This window comes from Giraffa tippelskirchi, chromosome X, assembly GCF_054371585.1.
Source record: "Giraffa tippelskirchi isolate mGirTip1 chromosome X, T2T-mGirTip1v1.2.pri, whole genome shotgun sequence".
NCBI lineage: Eukaryota > Metazoa > Chordata > Mammalia > Artiodactyla > Giraffidae > Giraffa > Giraffa tippelskirchi.
Window position 1 is genome coordinate 26,632,370 of NC_137289.1, and position 18,826 is coordinate 26,651,195.

Below are 18,826 nucleotides of genomic sequence, written 5' to 3' on the forward strand. Positions count from 1 at the left end.
GGACAGGATAAATAAAAAGCATAATGGGTGGAAATACTTGCAAATCATATATATTAAAAGGGTTTAATGTCCAGAATATATAAAAAAATATTAATTCAACAATAAAAAGTCTATACTCCAGTTTAAAAAGGGCAAAAGATTTGAATATACATTTCTCCAAAGAAGGTATATATAAATGATAATTAAGAGAATGAACAGATTTCAACATCATTAGCCATCAGGTCTTTCCAAATGAAAATCACCATGTGATACAACTCCATATTCACTAGGTTAGCAGATAAATAAGACAGATTATAATAAGTGCTGATGAAGATATGGGGAACTTGGAACACTCATACATTGCTGGTGCAGGCTGTGTGAAAAAGTTTAGCACTTCCTCAAATGTTTAAACATAGAGTTACCCTATGGCTCAGCAATTCTACTCCTACCCAAGAGAAATGAAAACAAATGTCCACACAAAGACTCATACATGAATGTTCATAGCAGAATTATTGTTGTTGTTCAGTCACTAAGTCATTTTCCAACTCCTTGTGACCCCATCAACTGCAGCACAATAGGCTTCCCTGCCCTTCAGCACCTCCTGGAGCTTGTTCAAACTCATGTCCATTGAGTCGGTGATGCCATCCAACCATCTCATTCTCTGTTGCCCCCTTCTTCTCCTGCCCTCAATCTTTCCCAGAATCAGGGTCTTTTCCAGTGAGTCAGCTCTTCGCGTCAGGTGGCCAAAGTATTGGAGCTTCAGCTTCAGTACCAGTCCTTCCAATGAGTATTCAGGGTTAATTTCCTTTAGGATAGACTGGTTTGATCTTCTTATTGTCCAAGGCACTCTCAAGAGTCTTCTCCAGCACCACAGTTTGAAAGCATCAATTCTTTGACACTCAACCTTTTATATAGTCCAACTCTCACATCCATACATGACTATTGGGAAAACCATAGCTTTGACTAATAATAATAGCAAAAAAATGGAAACAACTCAAATGTCCATCTACTGAACAATGAATAAATAATGTATGGTAAAAGGGCTTCCCAGGTGGCACAGTGGTAAAGAATCTACCTGCCAATGCAGTAGACTCAAGATGCTGGTTCAATCCCTGGGTCGGGAAGATCCTTTGAAGTAGGAAATGGCAACCTGCTCCAATATTCTTGCCTGGAGAATTCCACAGACAGGGGAGGCTGGTGGGCTACAGTCCATGCTAGGGTTGCAAGAGTCAGACATGACTAAGCAGCAGAGCACACAAACACATATCCACAAAATGTAATACTATTCATCAATAAAATATATGCGTTGCAATATGGATGGACTTTGAAAACATTACACTAAGTGAAAGAAGCCAGCCTCAAAGTACAACATATTGTTGTTGTTGTTGTTCAGTTGCCCAGTCATATCCAACTCTTTGTGACCCCATGGACTGCAGCATGCCAGGCGTCCCTGACCCTCATCACCTCAGTGGGTTTTCCCGAGTTCATTTTGGGCAAACAACATTGCACTGGTGATGCTGTCAAGCCATCTCATCCTCTGATGCCCTCTTCTCCTTTTGTCCTCAATCCTTCCCAGTATCAGGGACTTTTCCAATGAGTTAGCTGTTCACATCAGATGATCAAAATACTGGAGCTTCAGCTTCAGCATCAGTCCTTCCAGGGTTGATCTCCCTTAAGATTGACTGGTTTGATCTCCTTGCTATGCAAGGGACTTTCAGGAGTCTTCTCCAGCACAACAATTCAAAGGCATCAATTCTTTGGCGTTCTGCCTTCTTTTTTTTTTTATATATATATATATATATATATTTTTTTTTATTTTAGTTGGGGGCTAATTACTTTACAATATTGTAATAGTTTTTGCCATACATTGACATGAATCAGCCATGGGTTTACATGTGTTCCCCTTCCTGGACCCCCCACCCACCTCCCTCCCCATCCCATCCCTCTGGGTCATCCCATTGCCCCGGCCCTGAGCCCTTGTGCGTTCTGCCTTCTTCATGGTCCAGGTTTCTCAACCGAACGTGACCATAACCTATTATGTGATTGAATTTACATGAGATGTCCCAAATAGGCAAATCCATAAAGACAGAAATTAGATTAGTGGTTGTCAAGGAGTAAGGATAGAGAGGAATTGGAAATGATTGCTAATGGGTACATGCTTTCTTTTGGAGGTAATGACTTCTTTGTAATTAGATAGTGGTTATGCCTGCACGTCTTTGTTAATATGGTAAAACTGCCAGAATTAATAGTTTAAAGGGATAAATCTTATGGTAAGTGGATATTATCTCAATAACTATTATTTAATTGAATTAAAAACATATTTTGCAGAAAGACATAAAAATATCAGAACTAGTGGGAATGAATAGCATTCCCTGTGTAGTGGTGGTTAACAGCATGAACAGCTCAATTTATGCCAAACAAATATATAAATTTACTCATTCCAAATTTTTAGAATTGGATTAATGATATAAAATTTTATATAGAATAGTAAAGATCAGCAAATACCTAGAATATTATACCAAAATTGATAATGCATTGTAGTGATATAAGACCTTCTATATCAAATAGTAAACTTACTCTAAAGTCAGTTGGATAAGAATGGATGAATAGATTAGTTATAGAACATAACTGTCTGAGTAGATCTAATATATATATAATAAATTAAAATGTGACAAAATTGGCATTTAATTCAGTTGACAAAGCATAGTTTATTTAATAAATGATGTTGGAAAAAAATGAATATTCATTTGAGAAAAAAGTCTACACCTTGACATAATAAAAAAATGAATTCTTTATAAAGATCCAAATGTAAAGATCTGCATGTAAAAAGTAAAAAAAAAAAAAAAAGAAACATCACTTAGGAAATCACTTGCAATCACTTAGGAAATGCCATGGAATGGGAAATATCTTCTTAATACAGACTGGAAAATGGAGGCCATAAGAAATGATTACTAAATTCAATTACCTAGTTGGCAAGGAATATCATAAACAAAATCAAGTATCTAACAGAAGATGGGTATCCTTTCAATAAAAGAACCCTATTCAGTTAAATATGAATTTTAGATAAATAATCACTTAAAAATTATAATCATGTCCCAAATATTTTCTAAATTTTATATGGGTTAATGTGATTAAGTCGCAAAAATATATTGTGCTTAATGAGGAAAGGACTCATTATTAAATATATATATGCATAAAGGTTACAAATAACCAATTCACAGTAAAAGAAATTCGAAATGCAAATATTCATATGAAAAGAGAATCTCATCAGTGGTCAGGGAAATTCAAATTAAAATAAAAATGTAATTACCTTTTTTTTAATACCCATCTGATGGTAAAATTAACGAGGATAATAATATCCAATATAGACAGAGATACGAGAAAATGCACTCTGATTATTAATGCTCAGATTGTGAAATGCTGCGACTTTTTAAGAAAGTAGTATTGCAGAGGGGTTGGATCTGATAGAGAGAGTGCCTGAAGAACTATGGATGGAGGCTCATAACACTGCACAGGAGGTAGTGATCAAAATCATCCCTAAGAAAAAAAATTGCAAAAAGGCAAAATGGTTTTTTGAGGAGGCCTTACCAATACCTGAGAAAAGAAGACAAGCGAAAGGCAAAGGAGAAAGGAAAGACATACCCGTCTGAATGCAGTGTTCCAAAGAATAGCAAGGAGAGGTAACAAAGCCTTCTAAAGTGAACAATGCAAAAAAAATAGAGGAAAACAACAGAAGGGGAAAGACTAGAGATCTCTTCAAGAAAATTAGAGATACCAAGGGAACATTTCATGGAAAGAGGGGCACAATAAAGGACAGAAATGGTATGGACCTAACAGAAGCAGAAGATATTAAGAAGAGGTGGCAAGAATACACAGAAGAATTATACAAAAAAGATCTTAATGATCTGGATAACCATGATGTTATGATCACTCACCTAGAGCCAGACATCCTGGAATGTGAAGTGAAGTGGGCCTTAGGAAGCATCACTACAAACAAAGCTAGTGCAGGTGATGGAATTCCAGCTGAGCTACTTCAAACTCTAAAAGATGATGCTGTGAAAGTGCTGCACTCAATATGCCAGCAAATTTGGAAAACTCAGCAGTGGCCACAAGACTGCAAAAGGTCAGTTTTCTTTCCAATCCCAAAGAAGGGCAACGCCAAAGAATGTTCAAACTACTGCACAATCCACTCATTTCACATGCTAGCAAGGTCATGCTCAAAATCCTCCAAGTTGGGCTTCAACAGTATATGAACTAATAACTTCCAGATGTTCAAGGTGGATTTAGAAAACGCAGATAACCACAGATCAAATTGCCAACATTGGTTGGATCATAGAAAAAGCAAGAGAATTCCAGAAAAACATCTACTTCATTGACTACACTAAAGCATTTGTGTGGATCACAACAAACTGTGGAAAATCCTTAAAGAGATGGGAATACCAGACCACCTTACCTGCCTCCTGATAAACCTGTATGCAGGTCAAGAAGCAACAGTTAGAACACAACATGGAACAACAGACTGGTTCAAAATTGGGAAAGGAGTACGTCAAGGCTATATATTGTCACCCTGTTTATTTAACTTACATGCAGAGTACATCATGAGAAATGCTAGACTGGATGAAGCACAAGTTGGGATCAAGATTGCTGGGAGAAATATCAATAACCTCAGATATGCAGATGACACCACCCTTATGGCAGAAACTGAAGAGGAACTAAAGAGCCTCTTGATGAAGGTGAAAAAGGAGAGTGAACAATATGGCTTAAAACTCAACATTCACAAAACTAAGATCATGGCATCCTGTCCCATCACTTCATGGCATACAGATGGGGAAACAATGAAAGAGTGAAAGAGTTTATTTTCTTAGGCTCCAAAATTACTGTGGATGGTGACTGCAGCCATCAAATTAAAACATGCTTGCTCCTTGGGAGAAAAGCGATGACAAACATAGACAATGTATTACAAAACAGAGACATTACTTTGCTGACAAAGTCTGTCTAGTCAAAGCTATGGTTTTTCCAGTAGTCATGTATGGATGTGAGAGTTGGACCATAAAGAAAGCTGAGCACCAAATTGTTGATGCTTTTGAACTGTGGTGTTGGAGAAAACTCTTGAGAGTCCCTTGGACTGCAAGGAGATCAAAGCAGTCAATCCTAAAGGAAATCAACTGTGAATATTCTTTGGAAGGACTGATGCTAAAGATGAATCTCCAATACTTTGGCCACCTGATGTGAAGAAGTGACTCACTGGAAAAGATCCTGATGCTGGGAAAGATCGAAGGCAGGAGCAGAAGGGGAAGACAGAGGATGAGATGGTTGGATGGCATCACTGACTCAATGGACATGAGTTTGAGTAAACTCCAGGTATTGGTGATGGACAGGGAGGCCTGGGGTGCTGCAGTCCAGGGGGTTGCAAAAAGTCAGACATGACTGATTGAATAACAACAACAATATTGCAAAATTTATTAAAATAAATGCATGCATATTACTTGGCTTAACAATCACTCTTTTGAGAATTTCTTCTACAGGAAGACAAAAGGCACTAATATGTATGTAGGTATGCATGCATGTGTGTATGTATGTGTGTGTGTGAAAGAGAAAGAGAATAGAGAAAATTAGCAGATGTAAGGGTTACCATTGGTTACTTCAGGAGGAAGGAATTAGAGGGAGCAGAAGAGGGTATTTTATATGCACATGGAAATAAAATTTCAAAACTACAAAAGAGCCTTAAATAAAAACAATTTTAAAAATCCACTCCTTTCCGACATAACCTGTCCCACTTAGGTGTAATTTATTTTGTTTTTCTGGGGATTTTGTCAAGAACCCTAAATAATATGCTTCTATTCCTATTGCTTAAATTAAAATTTAAAAGTGTATTTAAATACAGTGAAGTGAGCTCAATTAGTAGACACTTTTTCTCTAGTGTTCCCAATAACTGTTAGATAGATGTTAGATAGATTTTGTTTTTATAATCTTATGTTGATTATTTTTACAAAGTCCAATTTCTTAATTTATTGATTTTAAATTACAGCCATTGATGCTTCCACTAAGTCAGAGAGAAAGTACAATCTTTTCTCTCTTCTACATTCTGACTTGAATTACCATGACCTTTTCTTTTCACATTGACATGATTTATGACATAAACTTGCACTTCAAATACAATTAAACTTTCCAAATTTATATGCTTTTTGTTTAAATTATGTAAATATGTATGCTATACTTTTCAATATTATAATTATGTGAATATATTTCACTGTAAAGCCAAGGAGCATGACTGGATCTACAGAAAAATCATATACCCTCTTAAAGGCAGATGCTTCAAGCATCAAAGTCAAATACATTCTTCTATTTTATACTCCATTTAATGCTCACAATTATGCCATATTTTAGTTTGCTTCGTATTTGAATCATTACACCCTTATAGAGCTTGTTTTTCCTAGCATAACAGGTCAGGATTTTTTTTTTCTTTTTCTTTTTTGGTTGTTGACATAAGAACTGTATGCCTTATTTTCCTTATGACTAAGATCATACAGCTTCTAGAATTATGCTATTCTAAGACCTCCTTATCCATGTTTTCTAAAAAGTCCTACTTAAAGTGAAAATACTGAAAACCAAAACTAAAATTTCATACTTATGAAAATAGTGGAAAGTCAAAGTTTTATTGAGAACTTGCCTGGATAAAAATAGAATTAACATCTGCTTAATCTTATATTTAATAACATTTATATTTTAATTAAAACTGCATTAATTTCTTAAAATAAACAATGAATGAAAGAAATCAATTTTTACAGGGGGTCTGGGGAAGAATTTTTCCAATGAAATTTAAAGATAATATTCTACTATTTTCTTCCTTTTGCATTTAAATTTCACAGCATGAAAATAAAGGTCATTTTTGTAAAAATATTGGAAGGCTTCATTCATTTTCCAAAAGGATTTCCCTAATATTTTGATATCTAAATTATTTTAATGTGAAACACCTTCCATATAATTATATTTATAAATTTTTCTCTTCCTTCAATTTTGAACTAATCTAATTTTACTAGGTATTCATTTACCAACAGCTCTGTCATGTGAGTCTGTTTGCTAGTAAAACTTGCATCACCTTTGTGATATCCCATAGCTTTGCAATTCATTTTACATTTGATTTGAATTTATTCTGATGACTCTAATTTTAATCAAATTTAAATTTTACTTGTTTTCTGATTACTCTTCTTATAGTCATCTGCTCTTATTTTCTAAATGTGGAAACTCTCTGATTCTTTCAAGGATATTAATTACTACAATTTTTAGTTATTTTCTTCCAAATCCCTGGTTCTTCCAGAGTTAGCTGTGCTTCTTTTATGATTCTAGTTTTTCTCAAATATCTGCTGATGCTTGGTTTTCCATTCATACTTACAAATGAAGGACTAGGTGTATTATTATAGGTCACTACCAACCAATTCTGCCATTCTTTAGGTCTTCTTCCACTAGCCTATTTCCTGAAAGTCAGCTCTAACCTCAAATAAGTGGATATTTTAGTGCTTATGGCAGAGAATAGGCACACGGTCACTCTTCTCTATACCAGAATAAAGATGGCTCTTCTTTGAGCTGTCAACTGCCATAACAAGAGCATTAAACCCTTCCTGGTATTTCCTGGTATTTTCTTTAGAAGATAGCACCTTGGCCTCTACCTGCACATAAAGGCCAGTATAGGGGTTTTGCAGGCTCCCACAGCTATCCTGCTGACTTTATCAGTTACAAAAAAGGACATCCATCAATAATTATATATATGTCAAAATTATTTAATATATAAATAAGTACAAATTCATGCTTTATTTAATTTACACAGATAACTTAAATAATATATATTTAATGTATCAAAATATACATTACATATACTTCTTAATCACATGCACAGACCACTGTGTTTATAAATCTGTTTATAAAATATTGATAGGCATCATATATTTCTTATTTTTTGATAGACAATAAGTAGAAATGGTAATCATTATTTTCTATATGTACCACATGGAATAACCTTGCACATACCCAAGGATGAGCACACACAACCTTGGAAACCACTGCAACAGATCATCAGTCCTGTTACTGTATAGTTCTCTTCCTATTTCACCCCTCTGGTCCAAGCATCTCTAACATCTGCTGTAGCATTCTGTACATGCCCTGAACTCTGGCTCTCACCATAATGTGTGTTAGTCACTCAGTCATGTCTGACTCTTTGCGACCCTATAGACCATAGCTCCCCAGGCCCCTCTGTCCATGGGATTTCCTAGGCAAGAATTCTGGAGGGGGTTGCAATTCCCTTCCCCATGGAATCTTCCCGACCCAGAGATCAAACTCAGGTCTCCTGCACTGCAGGCAGATTCTTTACCATCTGATACACCTGGGAGTAGATTGTCTATTAATATTGTCTCACCTTTCTTCCATCTACTAGAATATGTATCAAAGCTCTGATCTTCTAATGTCTTTCCTATTTTCAGTGAATTTACAGATTTACTATTTTTAATACTTCACTACTATTATCCAGAAGATTTTCCTAAAAAGAGGATATAAATGTGTGCTGTCTATCATCTTGAACCAGACACCCCATCAAAGATTTTCATTTTTACTTCTCAGAATATAGGACTCTGTGTTACATGATAGATATCCAGTAATTTATCCAAAGGGAAAATCATTTTTATATCAATTAATATTGGTAATACTCTCAATGGCACTAGTATTACAACTCTGAATATAACTAACAGGCCAAGTCCCTAAGTTGTGATTCGCCTGATGTTCAACAGATTATAAACTCTCAATTCAAGTAGCATTAAGACAAATGTAAGATGGTAGGGAATTTTGTTGGACATAAATAGCTTTAAAATGCAGCACTTCCAGTTTAAGATATAATATTAATGCTTTAGACTCATGTTAGTCTCCTCTCTCAGTTACAGCCCCATAATGACAAGCTTCCTTTTTAATGTTCATGGCCTGCTGTGCTAGTAGTACTTTTAACAAAATACATTTGCTTTCGGCTTTCTGACATGGCGTCATACTGAGATAAACACAATTAACAAGATCTATTTAAATTCTGGCTCTTTGGTAATTGTTTATTAATGAGATTTTAAAGATTTTTTTGGTATTTCAAAATTTTTCAATCAAGGTTTTTATTTGCTATGTGTTTTCATTTTTAACACCTGGGTACTATCTGTTGGTTCCATTTCTCAATGGCAAACAGAGAATCTGTACCCCCATAAAATGATCAAAGGATCATCGGCAGGATGATGAAGAAGCAATCTTAGTACCATAGGCTTGCAAGAGCAATGAATTAATAAATAAATTTAAGAATCAAAAAAAATAATTTATTTTTGTTCTTGCTTAGAAAAAAGGAGCATGGTATACCTTTTTGCTCTGACTTTAAACTTTGCCATTAATCACCATGAACTCATAGTAAGTAGTAGCATACCGTATTATCTACAATAGAAGCAACATGGGAAGACAAAGGAATGATCATTGGTTTTAAAGACAGCTAAATCTCAGCTTCACCACTTTTAAGATATGTAACTTTGGGCAAAGCTTAACCTCTATGAGTCTAAGCTTTTCATATGTAAAATTGGGGGCTATAACTATCCTAGAATTGCTCTGGTGGTTACATGGGATAACATATTCAAAGTGATATAAAGTGATATAATTACCAGCACAGGGTACACAATGTATTTAAATTAACTCTCTTTTTTATACTTTAATTGGTGTACCTGATAGAAAAAATTTTAAACCACGCCATCATGTAGAGTTTCCAGGAACTCATGCCAATGCTATATCTATCACGTGAAATTGTATAGTTTTGAAAGTTTGGATTCCTAGATGTCACCTGGAAAAAATGTCTATAATATATCTTCTTGGGAGCCAGAGGAAAAAGAAATAAATGATAATAAAATACCACCAGAAAAACATAATACTTACAGGAGGCATAAACATACTGATTGCATTCTGAGGAAACCCAGAGAATAAGGATGTCAAAGTGCCAACCAGAGAAAGATATTTAAAAATACACATATTTAAAAATACTTAGCTCCATCTCAACCATATTGAAATGGCATATTTGAGAATCAGAACCAAAAATGTATATTTTTAAAGGTCTCCAGATTATTTTAACGAGTAGCAGAGTTAAAAGCCACTGAAATAAAGAAGGTACTATTTAGAACTCTATGCTGTAGCTTTCTATCAAATCAGTTTGTCAGACTATTCATATTTAAATAATGCTATTATAGTTCCATAGAAATGCCTCAGTAAATACACAGTTTCATGTTTTCTCTTTAGTCTTACTCTTAGTCACTACTGAAAAGCATGTAAAGATTGTCCTTGTGCTTTTATTTTGTAAGATTATCCAAGACAATATTTCGTTTCCTAATACTTCTTACATGAATGATCGATCATCACAGCAATACTTTATCTCAAAGATGAGGGCTTTGACAGAATTTGTCTTATCTGAAAATGTGTATTGTTTCTTTTTATTAGAGAATGAGAGTTAGTCCATTAATTTTCCTTTCTTTACCTTGATTGCCAGGAAGCCAAGTATTTCTTCCACCTCCACACCAACCTCTATCTATTATTGGTTGTTGCCAATTTTCACTGGCTGTAATGATTATAGGCTTCTCTGGTGGCTCAGATGGTAAAGCGTCTGACTACCATGCCGGAGACCCGGGTTCAATCCCTGGGTCAAGAAGGTCTCCTCGAGAAGGAAATGGCAACCCACTCCAGTATTTTTGCCTAGAAAATACCATGGACAGAGGAACTTTGTAGGCTACAGTCCATGGGGTCGCAAAGAGTCGGACAGGACTGAGCAACTTCACTGAATGATTATAAAGCATCCGTAGCTTTCGTTAAAAACCAGTAGAAATCTTTTGTGGGGGGGCAAGATGTGGCAGAAATAAGAAAGTACATGTAATTGTTGGCACTCCTAAGCATCATAGACCTCATGAACTGAATTTTATTGCATAAAATCAGGACGTGGTATTGATTTTTTTATGGTTCACCCATTTTCCTTATAGGCTGCTTATAAACAGATGCCCTAATAGAATTTTTGTTAATTTAGAATTTCTGATACCAGAGTCTTGTAGAACAGCACTAATATGTTTACCTGAGCCCATGTTCCTTTGCTCTAAAAGCTTCCTTATTAGCAATGTCATTTAAAAAAGAGAGAACTTTAAGACTTAAAAGAATTGCCTTCAGCATATTATGGTGCTAGCAAGTATGTAACCAAGAAAACTTGGGGAAATGGTGTTAAATTCAAGAAGAAAAATGGGTCTATTGAGTACTTTTGCATGTGGAATCACTAGAAATCATTTAACCTTGCTCTGTATCCAAGACTCCTTGACTACTTTGAAAAGGGTAAACCTGGTTTCATTTGACAGCTGAGGTCATGCTTGCCTATAATACCACACTTGAAGAATGTCAATGCTACTCTACTACTCTGCTGATTCCTCTCCCTCTCTTCTCCTCTCCTGTCTTCTCCTCCCCTCCCTTTTCTTCTCTCCCGTCACTCCTTCTATTCTAACTCCCCCTCACCCCACCACCATTTCTCTCAATCTCTCACTTCTTTTTCTTTTCCTCTGTACTTCACAAGATGTGTCTATCCTTGAATTAGGCTTCACAGAAACTTAAGGATAAAGAGATTCCTAAATAATTGTAAAAGAAAACTTGTAAATTGAAAGTGAAAGTCCTCAAATTTTCCAGAAATAGCTCTGGCTCTCTCTTAGATGTTGGGCCATTGCTGTTTCTCTTCATTGTTACATTTAAATATTTATACTAGAGACAGTTTGCCAAGTTCATAATAGGCACAAAAGAAAATAAATCCATTATGCTCAGGGTGATCAGTTTTACCACCAAGTCTATTATAGGGCAGCTGTTTGTTTTCAGTGTTCATTTTCTTGGATCAGTCAGGTAGACAGCTGTTTTTTAGGGCATTTCTGCTCATTTATGTTCCCTTGAATTGTAAATCTACCATCACATTAAAAAAATTCAGTCTGCAGCTCACAATTCTATCATTAGAAAAATCTTCAGGTTAATAATTCAAAGAAGTGTATACATATATATATATATATAATTACATATTTACATATTCTAGGCATTTTAACACATGCGAAAATTTTGCACAATAAATTACCTCAATTCATCAGAACTTAGGTAAAACAAGATTCTGTTTTATGTGACTGCAGTGTGTCCTAATAATTTCTGTGCAAGATAAAATATGGCTGCTGACATAACATCATAAAATTATACAGTGTGCTTCACTTTAGGCAAAATGTGTATTACTGCTGTATGGGTGTGGCTAGGCATGTGAATTCCCACCCACTGATACAATCATCTGATAGTATGTGGTTGAATACTTTCTTAGGCATTGTCTGCACAATGCTTAAAACATCTAGTCAGTTCAATGAGGAAAATTCAAACTGCTAATTTGGCATCATGCAGTCTAAACAGTGAGGTTAACTTTTCATTTTGCTATGGGTTGTTTAGACTTTGTATAGACAGACTTAGAAGTAATACAAGGAATATTTAAGCTTGTTTATTAACTGGGTGATGTGAAGCAGATCATTTTAACTAAATCAACTAGTAATTTTAATAGAATGTTAAAGGAGAATTATATAGCATAAGTCTCAATGAATACTTGGTGAATAACGTGCTAATTTTGTTTGTTATTCTATTTTATTTTTTTAATGTGGATGATGAAGAAAGGTGTGGGGAAGGATGGCAACCATGCTATTTACACTTTCTGAGAAAGGATAAAAAGCAGAAAATCATTATTTTAGGTATCTGGATATCTCTTTTTCTGACAAATCAACAGCTGGATAGAATCTATCCCTTGGTCTTCCTTATCATCATATATAAACACTCACAGTTTAGGGAACACAATCCCCAGAAGTCTCAATCTTAAAAAACAAAATAAAATCCTTCTGTGTGTCAAAGTTCAGATATTTCTTACCTCATGACAATATGTGATCTTTTCATTTGATATGTAGTCATATTTTGCTATAATTTTGTAAATTGGGCATTTTCTCATTGTTTTCTCACAGACTTCAGGGTTTGTTGTATTATTTTAGGAAGATCAGTCTATCAGTCATTAAAAGGAGGGAGAAGGGGAAGATTATATAATACAAAGAATCTTTTTTCACAGAGTATATGTATATGATAAATCTTCATATGTATTAATTATTCAGAACTTCATCCAGATAATGTGACCTATTAACCAAATAATTTAGGAAAATATTGCAAACTATATTTCACCAATATACTGCTGTCTCAAACCAAGTGATAAATTTTATAGTCAAGAAAAATTCAAAGGAAAACAACTATTTGTGCATAATAAAGTTGCTTTATTTGTTTTTGTATTTTTAAGAGTTGGCTCCCTAGGAGAAAAAAAAAATAGGTCAGAACATTTAATTTCATCAAAAAGCTAAACATATCTAATCTGTGAAAAAATGATGTTTTCTATAATAAAAATATAATTTGAACCAATCAGCAAAGTTTCAGTTGATTCCAAACTTGAAAGACAAAGAAGCTATCTCTAATCCCTAGATTAGATGACTAATAGAGTCATCATTAGAATGTAAGTACCAATAATGGTTAATTTCAGAAATGAGATATAATGTGTCACATAAGTTTTATATTTTCTTATTTATTCATTAGTACACATTTTAGCTTTATCCCTGATGTTGAGTGATAGTTTGCTGTCTTTTCTTATCATCTGTTTTAGGTGTGTAAATCAGGTTCCCTAGGTGATTCATAAACTCCCTGAGGGCAATGACCATATCATTGCATCTTTTGTTTCTTCTAGTTCTACAGAAAATTTTTAAAGTTTAATAAATATTGCTGAATTGAATGACAGTGTAATATTTATGGACTATTCTGTTATTTGTACTGTTTAAAGAGAGATGTAGCCCATGTATAAAATCAAAAACAATAGATTTAGTTTTGTTGATTATTTTTGATTCATAGGCATCAGCTATGACTGAGATAATTCAAAATATCCACTCAAAAATTAATTTCCAATCTCTTCCTACAGCTGCTTTTTGAGATCTGGTGATGAATAATAAAACAATCTGATTTGTTTCAACTTATTTTCCTTGCTTTTCTTGTTCACTATCTGATAGATATGCTAATGAACAGTGAAATTGCCAAAGAATGAACAGTAGTAGGAAAAGAAAATAGAAGGCATGAATAAATTACCTCCCCCCAAAATAGGGAAGATAGATACCTGAGAATTATTATTACCATTTGAATGGGTATTATGCAGTGATGAATTTTATATTCTATGAGTCTCACCCTGTCCATCAGTTCTCTGAAATAAAAATGGTTAGGGAAAAAACTGACCAAACTTCCATCACATAAAGAATCCAGGTAGGGCTGAACATGGAAATAACAGCTGCTTTATAATTAACAATAGTAATGCTATGATTAAGACTTCTCTTTCATTAAAAAAAATTGCAAACATACAAAAGGATGAACATCCTAGAATCAAATAACTGTAAGTGATTTACAGAAGTCATTTAATATATTGCTCTTCAAAAGTGCCACACCAAAACAAATACGAACAAATTCTCTTTTTTAAGCGTTATAGGTGTTACAACTAAAGATATACTAGAGCTTTACTATACAGATTCCCATATAAGAGCCCTTGACTCTTAAAGATCACTTATTGCCTCCATATTAGACAAATGAACTACACTCTATTTTTTTAGTCCTCATGTTAGTAAGACCTCTTAGCAGCCTTTAACATGATTGGATACTATCCTTGAAATAAAGTATGCTGTGCTGTGCTAAGTCACTTCAGTTGTGTCCAACTCTTTGCAACCCCGTGGAGACCTGCCAGGCTCCCCTGTCCATGGGATTCCCCAGGCAAGAATACTGGAGTGGGTTGCCATGTCCTCCTCCAGGGGATCTTCCCGACCTAGGGATCAAACCCACCTCTCATGTCTCCTCTGCAGGTTCTTTACACTAGCGCTACCAAGGAAGCCTGAAAGAGAGTATACTTCAGGCTTAATACCATTCAAATGTGTTATATGATGCTTCACATAAAATATGAGCTTCCCTTGTGACTCAACTGATAAGAATCTGCCTGCAAGCGGGAGACCTGGGTTCGATCCCTGGGTTAGGAAGATCCCCTGGAGAAGGGAAAGGATACCCATTTCAGTATTGTAACCTGGAGAATTCCATAGACTGTGTAGTCCATGGGGTCAGAAAGAGTCCATATGACTGAGTGACTTTCACGTAAAATATAGCTTACAAAGAGCATGATCTGACTCTTCCCTATCTCAAATATGTAATTTTGTACCACTTTTCCCCTTGCTCACTACATAGCAATCACATTGGCCACCTGTTTCCTCAAATACACCAATCAGGGCCTTTGCATATGCTTTGGATATGTTAACACACATAAATCACTCAGCACAGAATATAGCTCATAGTAAGTTTTAAGTAAAAATATTTACATTTGTATTACTTATTTATTAATATTTAATCCTCAAAAGCCCCATAAAATGAATCTTATCATTATTATTCTACTTTACAGTCAGGAAAAGCTGGTGCACAGAGAGTGTAAGTAACTTGCAAGATCACATAGCTGATAAGTGGTGAAATATTGGGGCTGGGAAAAAAAAAACAACCCTGCAAGCTGAGCTTCAAAGCCTAGGCTTTTAATCACCAGCCTATTAAATAAGTATTATATTGATCTCTCTTTGTAGACAGAGACTACAAGGCTACAAAGCTAATAAGTAACAGATTTATAATCAGGTATGTTTGATTCAGAAACTTAGGCTTCTTAACTGGAAAGAGAACGATGAACAATATTAACTAGAAAATTCTGTGTGGCCTACTCTGGTTGCACAAATGGAGTTTAGACAGAAGGAAAGTTATTATTTAATAGCTGTATAATAGCTCTGAAGCTAAATAAAGGGCAAATTGGTGGAATGAACCTAAAGTAAGCTGGGCCTTGGTGAGAAAGGAAAAGGAATTGTTTTTAAGAGCTTTCATACTACATCTCACCCCATTCCCACTCCCATTTTTGTGACTCCTTAGAAATTTTGAAAGTAGGAATGAACTTTTACATTTGGAGGAGGGATTAAGGAGATGATAGGTCTGTTGCTTATTAGCCTGTTTCTGCTTTTATAATCTGCTTCCATAATCCTCGATGAAGGCTACTTAGTTCTAACCAGTTGGCTGGCCATTTGGAAGTCAGAAATAGCATAGCTGTCTCGTCCTTCTGGAGATTCATGGGATTGCTGCTTTCACATCTTTAGTACCTTCCCCAAACTTTGCTGAATTGACTATGAATCTATTAAAAATTTTGGGATTTACATAGCTCATATCTGCATCATCAATATGTAAACACACGCATACACGCATACACACACACATATGCAGAAATACCAGCAAGCCAAAATAATATTTAATGTCATCCCAATCTTTCTGATGTGAACAGCCGACTCATTAGAAAAGATCCTGATGCTCAGAAAGATTGAAGGCAGGAGGAGAAGGGGACGACAGAGGATGAGATGGTTGGATGACATCACTGACTCAATGGACATGAGTTTGATCAAGCTCCAGGTGTTGGTGATGGACAGGGAAGCTGGGGTGCTGCAGTCCATGGGGTCACAAAGAGTGGGACACGACTGAGTGGCTGAACTGAACTGAAACTGATTTGTTTATATTCAGCATCTGTGATATTTGGACATGCATTTTGTTATTTTTCTTTTTCTTACACATAAACACTTCTTTTTTTGTTAAACCACCCCAAAATAGGCTGCAGACACTATGCTACCTTACCACTAAACAAAGTATTACCTCACCTAAGAAAGTCAACATTAATTCCAAAACATTATTGAGTCCCTACCTAAGTTACCCCAGTTGTCCATAAATGTACTGTATAGGTTTTCATTTATATTTTTCCATCCAGGTTCTGCACAAGTTTTACATATGGCATTTGACTATAACGTCTCTTTGTTTTCCCCCGAACTTGATAAAGTCCCTTGACTTCCTTCTGTTTCTCAGGGCACTGAATATTTTAAAAGAGTACAGAGCAGTTGTCCTACAGAACATTTCAATTCCTCTAACATGTGATTATGTTCATGTCAAAATTTTCCTCCTAAAATATATCATAGGTGATACTGTGTTCTTCCCACCACATAACATCAAAAGGCATGTTAATGTCAGGCCATTTTAGGACTGGAGAATCTAATCATGAGCACTTGATTAAAGTACTGACTGCAATTCTCTTGGTTGTAAAGGGGGCATTTTCCTCTTTGTAATTAATCGGTACACTTTGTGGTATTACTTTTAGACCATGTGTATATATTATTTACTAACAATGAACTGAATAGTTTCACCATCCAATCATGATCTTTTCACAAATTGGTCACTGCACAAGGGGTCACATAAAGGTGATATTCTAATCATATTGTTCTTTCTACATTTATTACTGTCATCCTTCAGCAAAGAAATTTCCTCTCTGTGTCTTCCCCCACCCACTCCAAGACTTCTGTTATGAACTCATTATTTTTAATTTCAATTTATTGTCATCATTACTCTTTTGATGCCCAAATTATCTCAAATGTATTCAGCAGGAGCCGCTTCACATTGGTTCCTATTTGACATAATTCCATTAGTTTTTTAGTGCATCTTTACTTTCTGTCACAGGATTTTCTTTTTTAGAAAAAAACACAGGATGGTCCACAACTAATAAAAATAACCTATAGGATGAAAGTAGGGGTGGAGGTATGGAAAGAAAACTGTTTTGAGTATATCTTTTTTATAGTTTTGATTTGTGTGCCATATAAGTGTTTTTAAAATTCAAATAATAAAATTAAATCAAGAAGATGAATGTATCAGACTGTTAAATTAAAAACAAAATTTAAAAAGACCATAATAGTATATTAACTAAATAACATAAGCACATCAAGAAAAAATTTTAATTCAAGTGACATTTACATTAACAATCTGGCTGTACACTGTTAGGGATATAGTCTAAACACAAAAATATATAAAGAGATCTTGAACTTCACTCATGTTTGTTTTAAGAACTCATATTGGTTTATTATTCTGAAATTGTGTATATTATAGGATAGAGAAAATATTTTCATTATTTTTTTATTTTTTATTTAGTTTTTAATTTTAATTGGAGGTTAATTGCTTTACAATATTGTGGTGGTTATTGGGAGGCAGGATTCTCACTGTGGAATAAAGGAAATACAAATATGGAATGGGGTACTTCTTTGATTTGTTCCCTTAAAAAGCCTAAGAACAATGACACCTCAGTAGCAATGAGTAATGTTCTGAAAAGGTCTTGGTGCTTAAATTTCATTCTCCCACAGAGCCATGATTTCTTAAAGAAATGCCTGGATCTACATTTGAGACAAGGAAAGCACACAGTTCTGGATAAATTTTGAAGGAAGACTCTAATAGATTAGCTGAAAGTTTGGTTTTAGGGAGGTAATAAAAAAAGTCAATAGTGATTTCCAGGTTTGGGGTCTGATGAACTGAGTAAGTGAACTCAGTCATTTACTGAGTTTAGGAACACTGCAAGAGGAACATATTTAGATGGGGAAAGCAAATATTAAGCTTGGCCACGTGAAATATTCTATGTCCATTACGCCTTCAAGTACATATTTTGTGTGAGCAATAAAATATGTGAGTTCAAGGAAGAAATACAAGTGAAGATAAATATTTATAAATCATCTGCATATATAGAGTGTTATCAGCTATCATGCTTTTAATTTCCCATAATAATGTAGAGTATTCTGCTTGCTCCATTATCATAGAATCCCATTTTAGAGCTCAATACTCTCCTGACTTTACAGACACAGTAAGTGGTTCTAAA